Source organism: Capra hircus, chromosome 1, assembly GCF_001704415.2.
Source record: "Capra hircus breed San Clemente chromosome 1, ASM170441v1, whole genome shotgun sequence".
Lineage (NCBI taxonomy): Eukaryota > Metazoa > Chordata > Mammalia > Artiodactyla > Bovidae > Capra > Capra hircus.
In genome coordinates this window covers 19,571,962-19,595,862 of record NC_030808.1, presented here as the reverse complement: position 1 = coordinate 19,595,862, position 23,901 = coordinate 19,571,962, and the positions used below count along the sequence as shown (strand labels likewise).

Here is a 23,901-nt window from a genome sequence, read left to right as displayed (position 1 = left end):
TCCTGTAGTCATGTATGGATGTGAGAGTTGGACTGTGAGGAAGGCTGAGTGCTGAAGAATTGATGCTTTTGAACTGTGGTGTTGGAGAAGACTCTTGAGAGTCCCTTGGACTGCAAGGAGATCCAACCAGTCCATTCTGAAGGAGATCGGCCCTGGGATTTCTTTGGAAGGAATGATGCTAAAGCTCAAACTCCAGTACTTTGGCCACCTCATGCGAAGAGCTGACTCATTGGAAAAGACTCCAATGGTGGGAGGGATTGGGGGCAGGAGGAGAAGGGGACGACAGAGGATGAGATGGCTGGATGGCATCACTGACTCGATGGATGTGAGTCTGAGTGAACTCCAGGAGTTGGTGATGGACAGGGAGGCCTGGCATGCTGTGATTCATGGGGTCGCAAAGAGTTGGACACAACTGAGCGACTGAACTGAACTGAAATATTAACTGGAAAAGGTCAGTTTTCGTTCCAATCCCAAAGAAAGGCAATGAAAAGAATGCTCAAACTACCACACAATTGCACTCATCTCACATGCTAGTAAAGTAATGCTCAAAATTCTCCAAGCCAGGCTTCAAAAATATGTGAACTGTGAACTTCCAGATGTTCAGGCTGGTTTTAGAAAAGGCAGAGGAACCAGACATCAAATTGCTAACATCTGCTGGATCATGGAAAAAGCAAGAGTGTTCCAGAGAAACATGTATTTCTGCTTTATTGACTATGCCAAAGCCTTTGACTGTGTCATCACAATAAAATGTGGAAAATTCTGAAAGAGATGGGAATACCAGACCACCACTGCCTCTTGAGAAACCTATATGCAGGTCAGGAAGCAACAGTTAGAACTGGACATGGAACAACAGACTGGTTCCAAATAGGAAAAGGAGTACATCAAGGCTGTATGTTGTCACCATGTTTATTTAACTTATATGCAGAGTACATCATGAGAAATGCTGGACTGGGAGAAGCACAAGCTAGAATCAAGATTGCCGGGAGAAATATCAATAACCTCAGATATGCAGACGACATCACCCTTATGGCAGAAAGTGAAGAAGAACTAAAAAGCCTCTTGATGAAAGTGAAAGAGGAGAGTGAAAAAGTTGGCTTAAAGCTCAACATTCAGAAAACGAAGATCATGGCATCGGAAGATCAAGCATCTGGTCCCATCACTTCATGGGAAATAGATGGAGAAACAGTGGAAACGATATCAGACTTTATTTTGGGGGGATCCAAAATCACTGCAGATGGTGACTGCAGCCATGAAATTAAAAGATGTTTACTCTTTGGAAGAAAAGTTATGACCAACCTAGATAGCATGTTGAACAGCAGAGACATTACTTTGCCAACAAAGGTCCGTTTAGTCAAGGCTATGGTTTTTCCTGTGGTCATGTATGGATGTGAGAGTTGGACTGTGGAGAAAGCTGAATGCCGAAGAACTGATGCTTTTGAACTGTGGTGTAGGAGAAGACTCTTGAGAGTCCCTTGGACTGCAAGGAGATCAGCCCTGGGATTTCTTTGGAAGAACTGATGCTAAAGCTGAAACTCTAGTACTTTGGCCACTTCATGCGAAGGGTTGACTCATTGGAAAAGACTGTGATGCTGGGAGGGATTGGGGGTAGGAGGAGAAGGGGACGACAGAGGATGAGATGGCTGGATGGCATCACCGACTCAAAGGATGTGAGTCTAGTGAACTCCGGGAGTTGGTGATGGACAGGGAGACCTGGCGTGCTGCGGTTAATGGGGTCTCAAAGAGTCGGACACGACTGAGTGACTGAACTGAACTGAACTGAACTGAAATATTAACTGTAGAAATGTCTACATGATCTTAGCCATCTGGAAGAATGTGAAAAAAAAAAAAAAAACAGTGAATAAGCCAAATGTTTGCGAAGACCTATACACTTGGCGTTTTCTAGTTTTCTAGTGTATGCTTATGATTGGTGTCACTTTTAGAATGTTTTACTTGGTTACGTTGTTATTAAAAATAGTCAATTTTTATATTCATTCAACTTTATAATTGTTTTTAGTAGGAACATTGCTCAGTGCTAGGTACTCCATCCATGACCAGACCTAGAAGTTCCTATTTCAAGTATTTGGAAATTCTGCACTTATAACTGTGCTGTGAATCCACACTCATGGCTTTCTTAGGAACTATTTCTGGTAACTCATGTTTTTAGTTCCAGAATGTTTCCTTGAATTATGTCATTGATGACTTTCCTCCTTAATTTTCTTTATTTCTCTTTCCATGGATTCCCAATTGTTTGAATTTTACATTTCCCGAATCTCTCTTCTTTCTCATAGTTTCTCTTCTGTTGTACATTCATCTTTTTTCTTTACTTTAGGAAAGAGTTTTTTCAAATTTAACTTCCAAGTTTTTTATGCTTTTATTTTCATCATCATGATCTTAATTTAATTTTCAATAATTTTTTCTTATTATCTAGATTTTTTGGCAACATCTTCTTACTATTTCATGGACATAATATTTTAAATATTTTTTCTGACAACATTAATGATAGTCATTTAAAATTTTTATTCTTTTAATATAGTCTTAATTCTTCCATTTTGACTTTTTCTTTATATTTGTTTCATTTCCTGTCTTCTATGCTACACTTCTAGCATCCCATATATTTCTTTTTCTGTTTAAAATTAAGAGATAATGATTAAAAAGCTGACAGATCCTCTGAGTTCACGAGTGAGGCTTACTAACTATGATTTTCACTATAAATAATTATACCTGGTGAAACTGTGTGTTTACTTAGGTATGCTATTTACTGTACTTAGTGAAGACAAAGTGTTTAATAACCAAAATACATATAAAGATACTTCTTGCTCATATAATAGTGTTGAACTAAAAATTATGTTAAAGAGCATCCCTTCTGCACACAACTATTTAGTGGTCTAGACCAACAGCGGCTTTATCATCTGTAATATATGATGTTCAAGGTTACCTTGGAGGCCATATATATTTCAAACAGATGAAAAGAGAAGGGAACATGGAGGGAAACTATGTAAAAAGGTTTTATGGACCTGCCAGGCCTAGAAGAGATGCAGATTTTGTCCATTCATATTTCATCACCATCATTTTGCATATATATATTTGTAGAGCATGGGATATATGGCTCTGGCTGTGCAGCCTCTACCAAGGGCAAATCTATGCTATGGAAACAGATGATAATAGTTGCTATATACCCAGTTATCACTTCCACAATGTATGTATATTTTATTGTTCTTACTATATCAGATTGCTCAGAAAAGAAGATGTAGAATCTAGTGTTTTTAGACTCAACCTAGCTAAGGAAGACAGAGAAGGCAATGGCAGCCCACTCTAGTACGCTTGCCTGGAAAATCCCACGGACGGAGGAGCCTGGTGGGCTGCAGTCCATGGCGTCGCTAAGAGTCGGACACGACTGAGGGACTTCATTTTCCCTTTTCACTTTCATGCATTGGAGAAGGAAATGGCAACCCACTCCAGTGTTCTTGCCTGGAGAATCCCAGGGATGGGGGAGCCTGGTGGGCTGCCGTCTATGGGGTGGCATAGAATCAGACACAACTGAAACGATTTAGCAGCAGCAGCAGCACCAGTTAGGGAAGAAAATAACTTGGGAAGAGTATTCTCAGTATCTAGAGTTTATCAGTTCAGTTCAATCACTCGGTCAAGTCTGACTGTTTGTGACCGCATGGACTGCAGCACACCAGGCTTCCCTGTCCATCACCAACTCTTGGAGTTTGCTCAAACTCAAGTCCATCGAGTTGGTAATGCCATCAAACCATCTCATCCTATGTCATTGCCTTCTCGTCCTGCCTTCATTCTTTTGCAGCATCAGGGTCATGTCCAGTGAGTCATTTCTTCGCATCAGGTGGTCTAAGTATTGGAGCTTCAGCTTCAGCATCAGTCCTTCCAATGAATATTCAGGACTGATCTCCTTTAAGATGGACTGGTTGGATCTCCTTACAGTCCAAGGGACTCTCAATAGTCTTCTCCAACACCACAGTTCAAAAGCATCAATTCTTCAGTGCTCGGCTTTCTTCATAGTCCAACTCTCACATCCATACATGACCACTGGAAAAACCATAGCCTTGACTAGATGGACCTTTGTTGGCAAAGTAATGTCTCTGCTTCTTAATATGCTGTCTAGATTGGTCATAACTTTTCTTCCAAGGAGCAAGCGTCTTAATTTCATGGCTGCAGTCACCATCTGCAGTGATTTTGGAGCCCGAAATCATAAAGTCTCACATTGTTTCCACTATTTCCCCATCTATTTGCCATGAAGTGATGGGACCAGATGCCATGATATTTGTTTTCTGAATGTTGAGTCTGAAGCCAGCTTTTTCACTCCCCCCTTTCACTTTCATCAAGAGGCTCTTAGTTCTTCTTTGCTTTCTGCCATAAGGGTGGTATCATCTGCATATCTGAGGTTATTGATATTTGTCCTGGCAATCTTGATTCCAGCTTGTGCTATGCCCAGCCCAGCATTTCTCATGATGTTCTCTGCTTATAAGTTAAATAAGGGTGACAATTTATGTCCTTGACGTACTCCTTTCTCAATTTGGAACCAGCCTGTTGTTCCATGTCCAGATCTAACTGTTTTTCTTGATCTGCAAACAGATTTCTCAGGAGGTAGGTCAGGTGGTCTGGTATCTCTTTCAGAATTTTTCAGTTTGTTGTGATCCACACAGTCAAAAGTTTTGGCGTAGTCAATAAAGCAGAAGTAGATGTTTTTCTGGAACTCTTTTGCTTTCTCAATGATCCAATGAATGTTGGCAATTTGAACTCTGGTTCCTTTACCTTTTCTAAATCCAGCTTCAACATCTCCAAGTTCACAGTTCACGTATTGTTGAAGCCTGGCTTGGAGAAGTTTAAGCGTTATTTTGCTAACGTGTGAGAAGAGTGCATCTGTACAGTGGTTTGAGCATTCTTTGGCATTGCCTTTCTTTGGGATTGGAATGAAAGCTGACATTTTCCAGTCCTGTGGCCACTGCTAAGTTTTCCCGATTTTTTGGCATATGGAGAGCAGCACTTTCCCAGCATCATCTTTTAGGATTTGAAATAGCACAACTGGAATTCCATCACCTCCATTAGCTTTGTTCATAGTGATGCTTCCTAAGGCCTGCCTGATTACGCATTCCAGGATATCTGGCTCTAGGTGAGTGATCACACCATTGTGGTTATCTGGTCATGAAGATCTTTTTTGTACAGTTCTTTTGTGTATTCTTGCCACCTTTTCTTCATATCTTCTGCTTCTGTTAGGTCCATAGCTTTTCTGTCCTTTATTGTGCCCGTATTTGCATGTAATGTTCCCTTGGTATCTCTAATTGTCTTGAAGAGATCTCTAGTCTTTCCTATTCTATTGCTCTCTTCTATTTCTTTCCATTGATCACTGAGGAAGGCTTTCTTATCTCTCCTTGCTCTTCTTTGGAACTCTGCATTCAAATGGGTATATCTTTCCTTTTCTCCTTTGCATTTCACGTCTCTTCTTTGCTCAGCTATTTTTAAGGCCTCCTCAGACAATCATTTTGTCCTTTTGCATTTCTTTTTCTTGGGGATGGTCTTGATCACTGCCTCCTGTACAATGTCATGAACCTCCATCCATGGTTCTTCAGGCACTATCTTTCAGATCTAATCCCTTGAATCTGTTTGTCACTTACATTGTATAATTGTAAGGGATTTGATTTAGGTCATGCCTGTATGGTCTAGTTATTTTTCCTACTTTCTTCAGTTTAAGTCTGAATTTTGTAGTTAAGGAGTTCATGATCTGAGCCAGAGTTGGCCCCTGGTCTTGTTTTGCTCATTTTATAGAGCGTCTCCATCTTTGGCTGCAAAGAATATAATCAGTCTGAGTTCAGAACTGACCATCTGGTGATGTCCGGGTATAGAGTCTTCTCTTGTTAGAAGAAGGTATTTGCTATAACCAGTGTGTTTTCTTGGGAAAACTCTATTAGACTTTGCCCTGCTTCATTTTGTACTCCAAGGCCAAATTTGCCTGTTATTCCAGGTATCTCTTGACTTCCTAGTTGCATTCCAGGTCCCTATAATAAAAAGGACATCTCTTTTGGATGTTAGTTCTAGAAAGTCTTGTAGGTCTTCACAGAACCATTCAACTTACACTTCAGCATTACTGGTTGGGGCATAGACTTGGATGGCACTAATATTGAATATGGTTTGCCTTGGAAACAAACGGAGATCAATCTGTTGTTTTCGAGATTGCATTCAAGTACTGCATTTCAGGCTCTTTTGTCTACTATGGGGGCTACTCCATTTCTTCCAAGGGATTCTTGCCCACAGTAGTAGGTATAATGGTCATCTGAATTAAATTCGCCCATTCCAGTCCATTTTAGTCCACTGATTAGTAAAATGTCAACGTTCACTCTTGCCATCTTCTGTTTAACCACTTCCAATTTCCTTAATTCATGGACCTGACATTCCAGGTTCTTATGAAATATTGTTCTTTACTGCATCAGACTTTACTTCCATCACCAGTCACATCCACAACTAGGCACTGTTTTCACTTTGGCTCTGTCTCTTCATTCTTTCTGGAGTTATTTCTCCACGGATCTCCAGTAGCATATCGGGCACCTACAGACCTGGGGAGTTCATCTTTCAGTGTCCTATCTTTTTGCCTTTTCATACTGTTTTGGTGGTTCTCAAAGCAAGAATACTGAAGTGGTTTGCCATTCCCTTCTCCAGTGGACCACATGTTGTCAGAACCGTCCACCAGTCTAGAGTGTATAGATTGATTTAAAACTACTCCTTAGAGTATTGGAATTCTTCCTCAAGTGTGTGAACTGTGTTTTACCTTCTTCAGAAAATAAGGCTCTTGTCTTATGCTGCAGTGAGAAAGAGGAATTTGCCTACAAACATGGAGTGAAGAAAGAGTTACAAGGATTTGACTTCTTGGTAATCATAGTCTTTGGAGAAGGTGATAGCAACCCACTCCAGTATTCTTGCCTGGAGAGTCCCATGGACAGAGGTGCCTGGCAGGCTATAGTCCATGGGGTCACAAAGAGTTGGACATGACTTAGCAACTAACACAACACAACACAGCCAAAACAAAATCTAACCATTTTTCAACTATGCCTCTCTCTATCCTTATTTCCCATAGCATCTGGTGCTCGCGATTCTTTAAAATTTCTTGGGAGGCCTTTAAGCTTTATCTGCTGCTGGCTCAGGATCTAGTTTTTTCAGGTCTTATGGGTCAGTCAGTAACTATCCAACTCTCAAAATTTTGCTCCACTTTTCAAAATTTTGTTTTGTTTTCCTTCTTTGTTCTTCCTTACTAATACTACATTTTCTGTAGTTTTAGTACAGTTTTGAGATAACTACCATTTTAAAGAAGTCCATGAGTATAATATTTTGAAAATAATAAATGAATACACTTTTATCCTGGAAAATCATGTTTGCCATATCCCTCTATTGTCATTCTACTATTTGGCTTCAGTGAAGAAGAATTTTTGAGTGCCACCTCATGAAGGAAGATGGTATTATATGAAAGAAAATATTACATGAGAACAAAAAATCCTAACCCTTCTGACCTAAGTGAGTGTGGGGAAAGACAAATGGAAGAAAAACAAGAGATAGGACATATGTGTGTCCTTGCTCTTCTTTCTCTAGGCTAAAGTCCCAAGGGTTTTTTTTTTTTTTTTTTTAAATACACCTGTAGATAAATTTTGTGCAGCCACTGAAGGGAGCAGGAGGAAAGAGACGAGAAACTTCTCATAGCCAAAGAAATTGGGCATAAATTGAAAAAAAAATGATATGAGAGAATAGCATTGAAACATGTATGTTACCATGTGTAAAATAGATGACCAGTGCAAATTCAGTACATGAAGCAGGGCACCCAAAGCTGGTTCTCTGGAACAACTCAGGGGATGGGGTGGGGAGGGAGTTTCAGGATGGGGGAACACATGGACACCCATGGCCGATTCGTGTCTATGTATGGAAAAACTACCACAATATTGTAAAGTAATTAGCTTCCAATTAAAATACATTAATTAATTTTTTAAAAGAGGTTAGCAGTCCCTGAATGTGGTGTTGAAAATGAAGACATGGAGATAGTCTGCCAATTCATTGTGATCACAAAATTTATAGAGTATTCAAATATTTTTGTGGTACCCAGGTGCATAAATGCAATGAGATGCCAAGGGCTGATTTTGCATCAAAAGCCTGAAGCTGGAATTAAGGGGCTACACATGATGAAGATACTGAGAGGAGGAAAAAGTGGTGACACGCAATAATTTCAATTTGCTTCAATAGGTCCAGATCAGCTGCTCTAACTTAGTAAACTCAGACACTGGAACCCAGAAACAAGACAACACGTAGTCAAGAAATATCATCAAGGACAGATTTCCACTCCTTAGAACCACAAGATCTATAAGTTCATTCCTCCCCTCTTATTGTAGAGGACAAGAGGATTAAACTTAAGACCTTAACTTATTCAAAAGATAGCATTTATTGGTTTCCTATTGCTGCTGCAACAAATTACTACACATTAGCAGCAGCAGTGGCTTAAAACCATACAAATATACTATCTTATAGTTCTTGAGGTTGGAAGTCCAAAATGGGTGTCACCAGGCTAAAATCAAGGTACTGGCAAGGTTATGTTTCTGGAGATTCTAAGGTAGAAGCTATTTCTTTCTTTTTCTAACTTTCAGAGATTGCCTGCCTTCCTAGCCCTCTTCTTCCATTTTAAAGGTCAGCAATGTTGCATCTCTGGCCATTCTTCCATAATCACCTCTCTTTCTAACTCTCCTGCTTCCTTCCTCCACTTTCAAGGACCCTTGAGGTTAATTTGGACGTATGCAAATAGTCTAGGATAATCTTCCTATTTTAAAAGCATCTGATTAGCAACCTTAATTCCATCCATTTATTTAATTCCCCTTTGCCATGTGATATAATATAGTTACAGATTCTGAGGGTTAGGATGTGCACATTTTTGGAGGGCCATTATTATGTCTGCCACACAGGGGATAACTCAAAAGAGGCTATTTAAGCATAAAAGAATGGCATAAATTAACTGGAAAATAATTTCCCCTTACTCTATGGGATCAGCATTTGACAAAAATTAGACCACTTTTAAAATGGGGAAGCCATATTTTCTTGTTCATCTGTGCTGTAGTTCAGTTTTTTCTTTTTTTACTTCATTGCATTATGAGATACAATTTGATTAACTTTTTTGTTAATGACAGATTTAGCAACCACTGCATAGTATAGTTTTGCATATATCTTATGTCTTACGGAGAACATTTCTTTTTTATTCATCATAGATGTTAAAAACAATTTTTACTTAGAAAAAAATTATTATACAAAGACTGAGATATTTCAGATGCTTGGCGACAATCTCTCAGATGAAAGATTTTCATTTTTCTTTCCAAGTCTTTTTAGGTGATTAATCTGCTTGAAATTTTTTTCTTTTCTCCTGGGTATTTAGAGTCTTAATTTGTTGTTTTTTTCATAAAGTGCACCTTTGATAAGCAATCTTAATTAAAACAACTGGAAACACTGCAAGAGAAATGAGTTTTACAAACTGTGGTGTAAAGTGCTGTATTTTCATAGGTAGTGCACTGCTATCAGTTTTGAGGTCAACATAAAAGAGCTTAATCAGAACTATGCTCTAAAAAGTATTGTGTGGAAACTGATTTATGTTTGGATGATCCAAAAGTGACGCCTCTAAAAATCCTGTTTCTCAAATCCCACAAAGATGATCATTATTAATGAGTTCAAGAATATTCACTTTGAATCCAACATACACACACTGATATTTCAAGCAATGAGTTTGTGGGCACAAAAACAGCCAGACATTTAGAGCTATCTTGATGATTAACCGCATCTTGTTTTGTCATATGGATGCTTGTCATTGTGTTGACAAAGACATAAACAGTGGTTTCTTAATGTTGACTATACTGTGCATGTTTCCCATACTTATTAAAATGGATTATTTTTTTAATGAGAATGAGTCACATCAGGAGACTGACAAGTTACTCTTTAACATATTATTTTCACATCTCTAAGTTGGCTCTACATATGGAATGCCCTTTATTATTTATAAGGTTAATGTGATTGGCTGTTATTTCACATTCTTACAGCCAATTTGTGCTGAGTTGACTCTTGGTGAGATCATGATTATAAGTCTAAGGTTATGCTTTTGATCTTTATAAAGGAGTCAGTTTAATTCCATTGTGGGAAAACAGATGGCAGGCTCCATACATTATCTTATAAATGCATGTCTTTGATCTTATGTGAAGATGCCGTAAATTCCCTATCTTTGGTAAAACTCTACTAATTAAGAATATCTTGACAACAGGTCAGAACCATATTTTTAATGTAGGATGGCAAAGTAATGGGTGGAAATACATTAAGTAGTTACTAATTTTCTTTAGTCTCATGTCTAACATGAATGGATTCAATCTCTAAGGTATAGCTTAATTCCAAGTTTTCTAGTACAATGATCCCAAGTAAGATTTTATTGCAGTTATTTTGGTTTGGGTAGTATGCTAATAGCTCCTAGTTGCATTTTGTATTTGAGATGTGAGAAGAATAGTAAAGTGTAATACTAAAATACTATAAAAATGTAATATTGTTTTCATATATATCTAGTAACTCAAACTATGACAGAATGTTATAACAGGGAGTAGGAACCTTGTGTGGTTTAATGAATTGTAGTACTTAAGGAAGGCCTCTTTTATTTCTAGTGGTCATTGTTTGCAAATCTATTTGTTTAAGGTAGTCAGATATGGACTATTAACTAATCTCATTATTAAAATTAGCATTGTCATCAAAATCCTTTGTATAACAGTGAATTTCCAAATCTGTTCTATGTGCTAGTGGAATCTAAATGTATGTGATATTATGAAACCTTCTCCCCTGTTTGATTTTTACTTAGCAATAAGGATAACTAACAATTAAGTATTACCTTTTTCCATTTGGACTTTCATAAGCTTTTTGTTCAGAGAGAGACCAAAAATTGAGAAAACTAAAAGAATTGCAAATTCTTATAATAAAAGGACAGTCATGATTTTATATGTTTATTTCTGTGTGTGTGTGTGTGTGTATGTGTGTGTGTGTGTGTGAGAGAGAGAGAGAGAGAGAGAGAAGGAGAGGAGGGAGGGAGGAAGGGATGATAGAGAGATGTAGACGTCTACATATCTTAATTTGATTACCAGGAAATCTTCATGTTTTTCTTGAAGATTTAGAAAGACTATCTTTTATAGGAAAACCATCAATAAAATGTTGCAAGTAGCTTCTTAAGTTTTCTTGCAATCACTTAGAGAAAAAACATCTTACTTTACATATCAAGTAACCAAATTATGCCTTTGATTTCAGGTGTTTTGATTTCAATGCATATAGCAGTTCAGAATTATAGATGTAGTCATTTCTTATATTATTTTTGTTTTTTATAATTGAGTCTTGTGGTCTCCTACTGGTCTACTTAGGAATTTGCCTCACTTATCTCTCCTACCAAAACTAGATTTTGGGAAAGTGTAGATAGAAGAGTTGTATTAAAAACACACGCACACACACACACATACACATGCTTACAAAATGCAAAATAAACTTGAATATAGTTTATAATACAAATCTTGCAAACATTAATAAAAGTGGGATGATAAAATATGTCAATAAAAATAACATTAGTGGGATTCTTTCTCTGTAGTGGGGATGAATATGTATTATATACATGTATCTATATGGAAATAGATGAGTTACTTTCTCCAAATATGCCCCCTGTGATGATGAATTCTATTCTTGATTAGAGAATCATAAGGTAAAAATAAAAATATATAAGCAATTTAGGTAAAATTTGGTAAAATTCTATCTTAGACTATAATCAGTGCTTAAAGTTTAGCATTTTGATTTTGGAACAAGAAGTATGTAAATTATAAAATAATGAGAAATACAGAGCTGCTGAGCACATTCCATTTTAGGAATCTTCTCAGTAGCCAGAAAACAATATGCAATTTTATTTACCTGCAAAGATTCGAGCCAGAAATTTCCATTTCAAAATGCTTATTTCTTTACAGTGTGCCTGACTGAATGGCCATGAGCAATGCAAATTGCTTCTACCTCCTAGGTTTGTTATACATTTTTTGATAGGTCGTCTACTCAGATCTTTTATTATATAATGCGGTAACTCCCAAATGAAACCCTAACTATTTTCTCTTCCTGGTCATCATATGCTGCCACTCTCCCCCTCAAAATGAATACACTCTGTGTGCTGAATCCTGCCTTTTCATCTCCTGCTGCAGAATCAGCTGTCATAACAACTATTCTGTTCATGAATATGTAAATGGAACATGCATAAAATAAAATAAAAAAAATAACGGGCGTTTCCCGCTTCAGACTGTACCCACCTCTGTTCGACTAACAGAGGAAAAGCAAAGATTTTTGTTTTTCAAGCATTTTGAGTCACTGATGCCCAAAACGCTGTAATTATGTAACATGGAAATACATAAATGCTACATATGCAAATGCTCATGACAGTTGGACTCCAAATAAATCGGCTTCTACGTGTGACTACGGTGATGAGTGCAGATTCACTTATTATTTCGCTCTAATGCCTAGTGATAAGGGGTTCATGCCTTAGATCCTCAGTAACCTTTTATTTGCTGACTAGGTTCAACCCCTATACCTTACCGCCCTATAAATGGCTAAAATAGTGTTTAAATTATACGCGCATGCATGTACACATACACACACTTGAATGTATCTCTACTTTTTTTTCTTTTGAAAAGAAGAAGTGATGACTATATCCACTAGAGTGTTCTGGAAGAAGCGTTAAGCTCTGGGAAAGAAATAATTGGAGGATTTTATTATTGAAATAAGCAAGCATGTTCATGCATATTTTTCCGGCTTGCATGCCCATGCGCCACTCTGTGCAAACAGCGCTATTGCAGCTTGTGCGCAATAATTAGGTTGATGTAATTATGGTGAAATAAAGACAGCCTCACTGATAATTTCACAGTGACTATTAAAGACATATGTGCCTTCCAGTGTACAATAAATGAACCTGAACTGCTGTCAGGGGCTAGGAGGACAGTGTGGCCGATGCACCTATTGTGTCCCTGCTGCAGAAAGGAGCCTGCCGATTGGCCACTGTCTGCAGCACATAGCACTGGCTGGTTATAAAGGACTTGTCTAGGGGAGAGCCTGTAGGTACTCCATTGTCTGGTAAAGTTCATATGACTGCATTCTTTTTTTGCAAGGGGGTGGAGGGAGAGTGGGGAAGGCGGGGGTGTCAGCTCAACTGTAAAAGCTGCACAGATTTTTTTTTTTTCTTTCTCTCTCTGCCTCTCCATAGATCGTTTCTGTTTCATGCCCTGTCTCATTTCGCATAGCTAAAAGAGAATGCTAATTAAGACCCCTTGTCTTAACCTGAAAATAATGACTCGGATATAATTAGAAATCTGCTGAGAGTTTAAAATTCTGGGAGGGGACCATAAACATCAGTTACGGTGCTTAGGAGGGAAATGAAGAATTATTTTCCAGTAATCAAGGTAAACATGGGAGAGGGGGTTTCCCTCCTATTTTTTTTTTTAACTCATTTGAACCAATGGTGTTCTACTGCAGATGAGAGGATACTGTGTTTCAAAAACTATTTTAGCCATCAAATTGAAAGGACACAAATCAGTAGCAATAGAAGCCTTCTTAATCCTCCTTAGGATGCAATTCAGATGAAAGAACTGCTTTTTTTTTAATTTTTCTTTTTGTATGTGTGTGTTATAGATGGATCTGAGAACGCTGTCTGGGCTTGGTGCCAAGTGCTGGTATTTCACAGCAGCGACCGCCTCACAGACGGGCTGTGGGAAGCAGGAGGGAGACTCTCTTAGGGTGCCACTACTATGGAGACACAGCTGGGCTGAACAAGATTTGCTTCAAACGACAACAAGAGAGACAGAAAGTATCTGGTTCAACCGCTGCCCAAGCAGGCAGGCACCAGAAGAGCTAGCAGCCAATCCGGCCATGCTCGAAGCCAGCTCTGCAGCTCAGCCAATCAGTGACATCACTGGTGAGAAACTCATTTACATCATGCAGTAATGAACTTTGTTTAACATAGCCTCCCCTCTTTCCTGTAACCCCCCCTTCCCTGTATTAGGTCCTTCCATTAATTATTCTGCTGGCATAATTTAAACCGCTATGCAAAAATGTGGCTATATTCTCTCTGATAGCTTCTACCTTCTTTTTCTCCCTCCATGGGTGTCTGCTGTCACTGAAAGTGATTCTGGGTGCAATTCTATTTTTTTTTTTGACCTTGCCAAATTGCCTTCTTGTAAAAAAAATCTTAGAAAAAATTAAACATTTATTTTATCTGACCTCACTCCCCTCTTAGGAACAGCATGCTTTTGGCAAGTTGGGATTCAGGATTGTGTAAGGTAATGGAGAATAAGTGGGTACATTGCCTTGGAAGTTGCAATTTTTCCAAGAAATCTGCATCTTAGAGCCTCCTTTAATGTGTCCAGATTTTATGCTGCAGTGGTCATTTTTGCATACAGTGCTTTATCCAAAAATCGCTTATGTGCATCTGTTACAGGGAGGAAAGTTCACTCTTGTTATATTTTATTCTTTACTGCTCTCAGCCAATGTGTCATTTTATTAATGAATAGAACTGAGGTCATTTCTGGACAAATCTCTCTCTTCCCATCTTAGCACAATGCACCTGATTTGCATCCATTTACGAGAAAAACAAAATGCAAGGACCAATTGAAAAGAAGTTAAGGGACGAGCTCACATATTATTTCAGAATATATCACAGCCATTTGTTTTTCAGAATGTGTAATATTTAACATCTGCCTTAGTGTTTCTATAAAAATGCCTGATCTCCATTCCCAAAGTAATATCTTTAGCAAATTTATTGCTTTGTTATATAACCAAAATAGAGCAAGATAAATAATATTTAGGAATGAGTACATTTAATCAGCAGGAAACCTTTGGAAACACAATTTTGTCTTGTACATTTCTATTTAGTTTGTCAGAGATAAACTTATTTGTTCTATAGATAACTTAAAAAGCCCAGAACATGTGGCATGTGAAGATTTTCAGGTTGCTTTAGAGAATCCCAAAGAGCGGAAACTGGGTCACACTTAAATGCGATTTCTTATAAACCATATCTTTATTGCATATTGGCATTAAAGGGATACAGTTTTCTAGCAGAGAAGATAGTGTCATTGTCTTCTTTTTTAAAGAATACTTTGAATATAATTATTCAAAGACATGGAACTTTAAAAACATCGACAAGGGTTTCATAACACTACATGACTCGTTTAAGAAGCTTAAAGAATACAGTGATAGGCAGAGACACTTTTTAAAGCATATGAAGGATTTAGACACTAAACCACGGCCCTTTTAATTCATGAGGCATTCCATCATCCCATCATCAGTATTCAGGGAGCGACTGTCCTGAATCAGTCATGAGCTCCCCTGCTGCAGATCCTATAATTTGAATCATGTGTAATAATATATTATCCTACTGGGGGTCTTCTTTCAGTAGGAGAATGGTTTATACATTCTGCTATAAGAGAACTTTTGGCTCCTAGCCGATTTATAGCCATTACTCACATAGGCGATCATGATCGTCTTCCTTAAGGAATAACATCTGCACAACCTCCTGAGCCAAAACTCTGTAACCTCCCCCACATTCTGAATTACAATTTCTTGGAATTGGGAACATTTGACAAAACTGAAGGAGAAAAATGGAAGGTGTAGAGGAATGGAACACAGCTTTATTGAGCCTGCCATGTGGCCAAACACAGTTCCCAGTCCTTTGAAATGTTGGAGAATGGTGAGGAAAGGGCACCTCCAGATAGACCTCAATGTGTTCATTTGGTTTTGAGACACAAGCTGAAATGTAATGTGTTTTATGAAGACATGGCTGCCTCTGTGTTTTTCTCTGGACATCCTAGCAACATCCTGCAAAGGGTGTGGCAGCATGGGAGAATAAATGGAGGGTGGAGATGGTTGTCAGGGCAGAGAAATCTTGCCCTAAATCAGAAAGGAAGCCATGTGATAAAGCGGGAACCATTTGACCCAGGACTGAAAAGTTCAAGGAACGCTCTGATTCTTTCTCTTGTTCTGACCTTGATACGATAATGTTCATCTCTGTTATTCCTTATCTGTGAAAATTCAATACACTGGCAGCATAGAGTTGTATGCAATACTCCTCCATTACACACCCCTGCCTTTTTTTAGATATCTGAATCCTTCTTTGCTTCAGGGACTAGGTTAAGCGTTCCCTCTTCTGTGAAATCTTTCCAAATCATTGCGGCCAGAACCTCTCACTTTTCCGTCCTTCTCTTTGTGCTTCCATTATTGCGTGTGTGGCAGTCAACATTGCTATAGGGCCACGTGTGTGCCTGTCTTTCCCACTAGACTGAAAGCCCCTTGGGGCCAGAGACATGTTGAATTCATCCCACCGTCTCTAGTTCTAAGGATAATATTGTGCTTCTAAGTTTTAAATCAATGTTCTAATTAATAAGTTAAAATTGCATTGTAAATTGTAGACGGTGGGTTTACAAGTTCCAGTTACTATTGTTATCATCAACAATCACTGCCGTGACACCACCGATATCAGTTTTGCCTTGTCAGTTTTATGTCTTTCGTTTCACTGGCCATTTACTATGAAGCTCAGAGTAAAGGGTTGTTGCATTATTTTTCCTGAATAACCAGCTCTGGGAGTTGTGAATCTTTTCATTTATCAAGAGTGGAATTAAGCTGACTTAGCCTGGTGTTTTAAAACTTAAAGATAAATGAAATTGATGTAGATTAATTGTAAAAGAGCCAGGATAAGCAAATTACGGTATCGAGTCAACTGTTAATGATATGAAAGAATTAATTACTTAGAAGAGGTAAGCAATTAATGTTGAAATGCTCTACAAAATGTAATAAATCAGGAAATATGGAATCTTGAGTCCTAATGTTATCACTGAGATATTATGCATTTTTAATCTATAAGCTAGTATAGTAATCTTTTAAGAGTATATTTCTATGTGTTTTGATATAATCTGATAACCTTTGGGGAAAATATGGTTGATTTTATGCTACTCATCTATATAAGTTTACACTTTTGACTACTGTACCTACTGCAAAGTAGAAATTAATTTCTTTGCATACAGTGATATTCTTATCAGTATGTCTGCAAGTTGTGTTTACATTTTAAAAATTATTCTTCAGACTGCTCAGTGCATGTTATTAGAAAGGAATGAAATAACTAGAAAATATATACATTTTTGCTTTTTACAACTAGGAAAATAGAAATTTTAGTACTGGAAATCAGCTAACGTCCCTATTTTGTAAAAGTCTTAGAGGGGAAATATATCTTACCCAAGAGTATGTTCTTCAATTTTCTAGGACATCTGAAACTGTTATAAAGAATTCAGAAAGACTGGTTCATTATTCTTCCACTACACCAAATAATCTTTACTTTTAAAATCAGCCAGATAAGATTATATAGTTTTACACTGCTAACATAAATTATATTCATTTATGTGATCCAACACACTGTGTGTATATAGGATTCCTATTTTATGGTTGAAAACAAGGTCCCTGGACTTATTGAACTGTATTTTTTCCACAACCTTATAATGATATAATCAACTATAATAAATTATCATTCATATTAGAATTCTTTAAAATAGTTTTGATTGTGACAAAAAAAATGGAAACCTGATATCTGAGTTCACATTGCAGTGGTTTTGAATTTAACTAACTCAAATATTGTATCTTAAATTATAGGATTGGTTGTATACATTAGGGTGGGGCCAATCTGAACTTTTTTTTAAATCAATGAGTTGTGCTGTTAGAACTCATTGCTTTTCCTTGCTGGTTTTAGGTCATCTCAACAATGATTTCTTCTAACCCAATATTAAAAAGTGGATTTCTGAATCTTACAAATACTGAGAGATGGGTTATATCCACTTAGGGAACAATTGTTCCTCAAATTCAGTAAAAATAGTAGAGGTCTCTCCAGCTCTTCTATTCAGAATATGATGTTTAACAGCATGTAGAGTGATTGAGTAAATGCGGAACATCTTAATTAAAGAAAAAAAATGTTACTTTACATCATGGTTTGAGACATCATAACTAAAAGTCATTTGCATCTGAATAATATTGCTGTCTTTTCTAAACTTATTAAAATAGTGATAAATTAGACAAAAGCAATGAAGCATTTCCCTTCATGTTGGTGATTTTTTTGATATCATAATCATATGATTCTTGTTCCAAAATTAACTCTTGATCAACAAAGTGAGGCTAAATATTGAGACCTATGCTTATATAATAAATCCATAAGGTTTTGACTAAGGATCACTTATTTGTAAGATAGCAAAGGAATGAAACTGGCCTAAAAAACTTGCATATTCTAGCACTTTTTAAAACTTAACCCTTAAAGCAATCAATATCATGAGCAATATCAAGTACATTCAGGAACATATTGAGTATTTTCATAACATTGATGATAATGTCTTACTATTAATGAGCAATGCCAGGATTCTATAACTGATTGCTGGTTCAAGAAGAGGAACAAAATGATGTGGATTAATGGCTGATACTTACCTGGGTGTTATATAGGTACCCATGTCCTTTGGTATTATTTTCATTTTGTCGAAATCATGAATTAAGTCACAGCAAAACCAGGATTCAGTCCAAAGATTCTGACTTGAGAGCCCATATTCTTAACCCCTGAGCCCAAACTGAATAACAGTACAGGTGCTATTGCTGTGTGGCTCTAGGAATACAAAGCTTTTCCTTATATTATGTTCCAAGTAGTTTATCTGGTTTATTTTTTAGATATGTACATGTAAGTTTACTTTAGTATTTTATAAATCACTGTGAAAGCTACTGCCCTAGCTATAATATCTAGATTAATATATTTCTTATATTTTTCTACTTATATAACAATTCAGATTACTTAAGGTAATACATGCAAAAGCAATTTTGCAACAGTAAAGTACTAGATGAATGCAAGGTCATGATATTATTAAAATGTCTTTGTCAGTGTGAATCACTAAAAAATATTATTAGACTAAATATTGCCATTTCCTCTTTTCTCTAGCTATATTTGTTATTAAATATGTCACCTATTTTATGAGAAAGTTAATGCTAATTGATTTGACAATTGCAGAATGTCACTGAACAGTCTCACTGGATCTTGACTATTCTGACACTTGAGGCATTTCAGCTTTCTTAGTCCTCACTAGGCATCTGTTTATAACCCACTGCAATCCATGGGATGTTGAAAAAGAGGATCTCTTCAGTTCAGTCGTTCAGTCGTGCCCGACTCTTTGCGACCCCATGAATCGCAGCACGCCAGGCCTCCCTGTGCATCACCAACTCCCGGAGTTCACTCAGACTCACGTCCATTGAGTCAGTGATGCCATCCAGCCATCTCATCCTCTGTCGTCCCCTTCTCCTCCTGCCCCCAATCCCTCCCAGCATCACAGTCTTTTCCAATGAGTCAACTCTTCGCACGAGGTGGCCAAAGTACTGGAGTTTCAGCTTTAGCATCATTCTTTGCAGAGAAATCCCAGGGCTGGTCTCCCTCAGAATGGACTGGCTGGATCTGCTTGCAGTCAGCTGCTCAGCTGAGCTTGACTGTTTGCCACCCCATGGAGTGTAGCCTGCCAGGCTATTCTGTCCATGGAATTCTCCAGGTAAGAATACTGGAGTGTGTAGCCATTCCCTTCTGTCAAGGAACTTCCTGACCCAGGGATTGAACCTGGGTCTCTTGTATTGCAGGCAGATTCTTTACCATCTGAGACACTATTTACTGATAAATCTTGTGGCTAATATTAGATTTTCTAGCTTTTACTTCATGGTCAGGACAAGTGACCTAGTCAACAAGTTATCAAATTCACAGAATAAGTTTAATTTGGGGAAAACAAAAGGGAAAACAGAAGTATGGTTAATCTCTTCCTTTTCAGAGTGAATTATTGTCCAGTTTCTCCGTCAATTTTCTTACTGTTTCCTCCTTAAACTTGTTATATACTTAGCATGTGCTAGAAACTGTACAGACAATGAATCTATCCTCTTGAACTCTAGTTCAGTATTGTTATTAATGTTCATTTGGAAGTCAATATGTGTTACTATAAAATTAGAGCTTGAGTGTTTAGTCTTGTTTAATGTGTGTTAGCATCTCATCAAAAAAAAAAAAAAAACCTAGAAAAGCAAAAGTTTTGAGCCCTATGATTTGCATTTGAGTTTATTCAATTTTATCTGTGGTTCTATAATTCTGACACCTAGAATTTAAGAGACTGCTCCTTGGAAAGTGTAATGAATGTAGGCAGAAGCAGGGCTAAATCTGTGTTATGAAGACACTAGGCCCATTGATGTGGTTTAAGGCTCATTAGCAGTTTTCAGGGTCACATTGTGATTTCCTATGCCCTGCATTATCCTCCTCTACAGTTAAAGCTTGATAATTATTTTTTTCTTCACAAGGTTTCTTTATTTTAATGTTACTAACAGTTTTCTATTTGTGGGCAAGAATTAAGGTCAATGTAGTAGTTTTTCTCATTGCTTTCTGAATCTGCCCAGCAAAGTATTTAAGCAAAGTATTTAAGGTGATTATTTTCGGGATGTTTCCGTTTACACAATGAAAAGCAGAGCTAATAATAAGGAAACCTATGTCAATTAATTAAAAATGATTAACAACTTAATTATCACTTAACTTTGTGGGCAGTTTAGAAGTGGTTAGGAGAACTGCAGTCTCTGGTCAAATGCCTACTTCTGAATCTAGACTCCCATTCTCATTACATAGACAACCTTATAACCATATGATACACGTTATGGAACTTCTCTGTGTCTCGGTTTTCTCATTTATACAAATGATAAAGGTTGTAAGGATTCTGTGCATTTTTGCAAATGATGGTGATATAAAGATGGTCAAACTCCTGGTTTCTATTTTTCAAAGTGCAGAATATAGTTGGGGAGTGTGAATAAGTGAGTGAATGAATATGTGGGTGTGTTCAGTCAGTCATGTCTGACTCTTTGCAGCTCCTTGAACTGTCACCCACCAGGCTCCTCTCTCCATGGAATTTTCCAGGTAAGAATACTGGAGCAGGTTGCCATTTCTTACTCCAGGAAATCTTCCCAATCCAGGCATCAAACCAGCTTCTTAGATGTCCTGCATGGGTAGGTGGGTTCTTTAACATTAGCACCACCTGAGAAGCCAGGTGTGTATGTGTGTGTATTTATATATTTAAGTAAACAGTAATACAACATAGTTTAACCAAGATATGTCCCTGCTTGTGTAAATACTTTTGTTTACTGATTCTACTAAACCAATTCAATCAGCTTTTCCTTTTATTGAATAAGTTGTCAAATTATTGCTATAATTATCAGTTTTATCCCATCAAATATTGGTTCAATTAAACAGTTTCTAAAACTTGTGTAATATTTTAATAAAATTGGTATAATTTTAAAAATCCAGGCAACTAATATTATTTAATTCTTTTATTCTACTTTTTCCTTTCTTATGGGTTGGATTTGTCAAAAAAATGTTCTAAGACATATGTAAAAATGCATAAAAACACTTATTTTGATTTTTTTCAGATTCTGTGATGCCCTAGAATGACCAGTGATAGGTTCCTAATCAATGGCATTCTGTACCGAAAGTTAATGCACAGTTCAAGTGTCTAATGCCCATGAGTCGGATAATTGATAGGCACTTTCCTATAGCAATCTCTGTTATTCTCAGGAAGAAAGACATGTATTGTAAGCAGAAGGCCTGGATTAGAAGCCTCACTCTTCTTATTATAAGATAAGGATAGTTATAATGACTACCAAAGAAAGATAATTGTGCAGGTGAAGTAAGAAGACCTGCAGAATAATGTTAGGTTTTCTCTCTCTTCTGTGGGCATTGCAAAGCCTGTTCAAGTGCATGCTTAAATGTCAATAACAGCAATATGATTTCAATAAATCCCAGTTTCTAAGGAGACTTCTAGTATTATGTGTTCTATAGACTAGAAAATAAGATTGCTTTTATTTGCACTTCCAATCAAAATCTCCATTAATTTGACTGATTTGAGGGAATTGTGAGTGCAATTTAATTACATCAGATTTTTATAAATCTTAACTTAGGTATAACTGAGACTAAAAATAGTTGCATTTTTAAAAGAGGTACAAGATGTGTGTTTTTCTCCCTACTCTCAAGGGCTTAACGTATTTGAGTAGATAAAAGAATCAGGAAGGGTCTCTGATGATTAAGGCAGAGGGATGTTCAAAGGCATACAAATTTTGAGATGCAACTAATTGTCCGAAGTATCATTAAGGTGCAGAAATAATATCCCTGTATCTGTCAATATCATATCTGAACTCTTATGTGCCAGTTTTATGATTTCATCTCATTTATAAGGTTTGTAAGTATTTACTTCAAGCTCTGTGCATGTTTTCTCACGGTGTCAATAATGATGGTGGTGACTGAACTTTGTCACGATATCTCATAGGTATACTTATTAGTTAAAAGATAGGAAAAGCAAAGACATTACACATTGTTTGCGAGTGTGTTATGGTAGGGTTGTCTTTTAATAATCTCTGCTCCCATTTTTCTTTTAAACAGCAATTAGCTAACACCCTATTAAGCATCATAGTCTTGAATGTCACTGTCATTGTGCATTACGATCTGTTTGGCTTTTCAGTTCTTAAAAGCTATTCATTTTTCTCCGGAGTTAAATTTTATCAGTTCCTTCCCTGCAGTGATGGTCTCAGATTCTTCGATATGTCATGATGATTTTTTACCTTTGTTATTTAATAATCTGACCAGGGTTATTACCACTGTAGAAACATGTCCTTCCCCTAGATATAGACTTTGCTGCTGCTGCTAAGTCGCTTCAGTCGTGTCCGAATTTGTGCGACCCCATAGACGGTAGCCCACCAGGCTCCCCCGTCCCTGGGATTCTCCAGGCAAGAACACTGGAGTGGGTTGCCATTGCCTTCTCCAATGCATGAAAGTGAAAAGTGGAAGTGAAGTTGCTCAGTCGTGTCCAACTTTTAGCGACCCCATGGACTGCAGCCCATCAGGCTTCTCCATCCATGGGATTTTCCAGGCAAGAGTACTGGAGTGGGGTGCCATTGCCTTCTCCGAGATATAGACTTTAGCATGGTGTCTATGAAAGAGACCATACATAATATTTCCCCAGGGACACTTCAAGTTGATGTCTGATATCCTGGGTAATTACTAAAGATGTGTGCTTTCATTTCCATAATAACCCATTTTAGATTAGTAATTATGTGGACCTTCTATAATATAAAGGTGTGCTGTGCTGTGCTTGGTCATGTCTGACTCTTTGTGACCGCATGGACTGTAGCCCGCCAGGCTCCTCAGTCCATGGGGATTCTTTAGGCAAGAATACTGGAGTGAGTTGCCATGCCCTCCTCCAGGTGATCTTCCCAACCCAGGGATCGAACCCAGGTCTCCTGCATTGCAGGCAGATTCTTTACTGTCTGAGTCACCAGGGAAGCCCATAATATAAAGGTAACTCCTGCGTTTTTTACCAAATTTATATTTTCAAGATCATATTATGTTACATTCATCGGGTTATTTGTACTTTGCTGATCATGCAAACAGAGTTTAGGGTTTGAAAGTATGGTTTCAATAGTAATAGATAATTTTGTTAACATGTGTTAGACACTCAGTGAGTAATAGATGAATTAAGTTCTCTCACTTGAACATCAAATGTCATTAGTACTCTGGTCCACACCAAGACCAGGAAGGAGTCCAGGATGTTAATTCTTTGGACAAGTATTGGCTAGGTACTGTGTATGTGCCAATCTGCCATCAGCCAGAACATAGTAGTAAAGCAAAGTCCCATGTTCTCATGAAATCATTGTTCTTGAGGTCCTTTATAGGGTAATAATATACATTATGTTGATGAGATTCTGCTCTCTTATACAAATCACTTGGATAAAAAGAAGTCTATTTTTAAACCCAGTCTA

General features: G+C 37.4%; 1 long non-coding RNA gene across 3 annotated transcripts in view; it reads left to right on the top strand.

The window, feature by feature from the left end:
* The window catches only part of LOC102176916, a 673,837-nt gene that overhangs the window by 56,104 nt on the left and 593,832 nt on the right, over positions 1-23,901 (top strand). For all 3 annotated transcript variants that reach the window (XR_001918460.1, XR_001918455.1, XR_001918451.1), the window contains exon 2: positions 13,705-13,987. This is a non-coding gene — a long non-coding RNA (uncharacterized LOC102176916). The remainder of the gene's footprint in view (positions 1-13,704; positions 13,988-23,901) is intronic.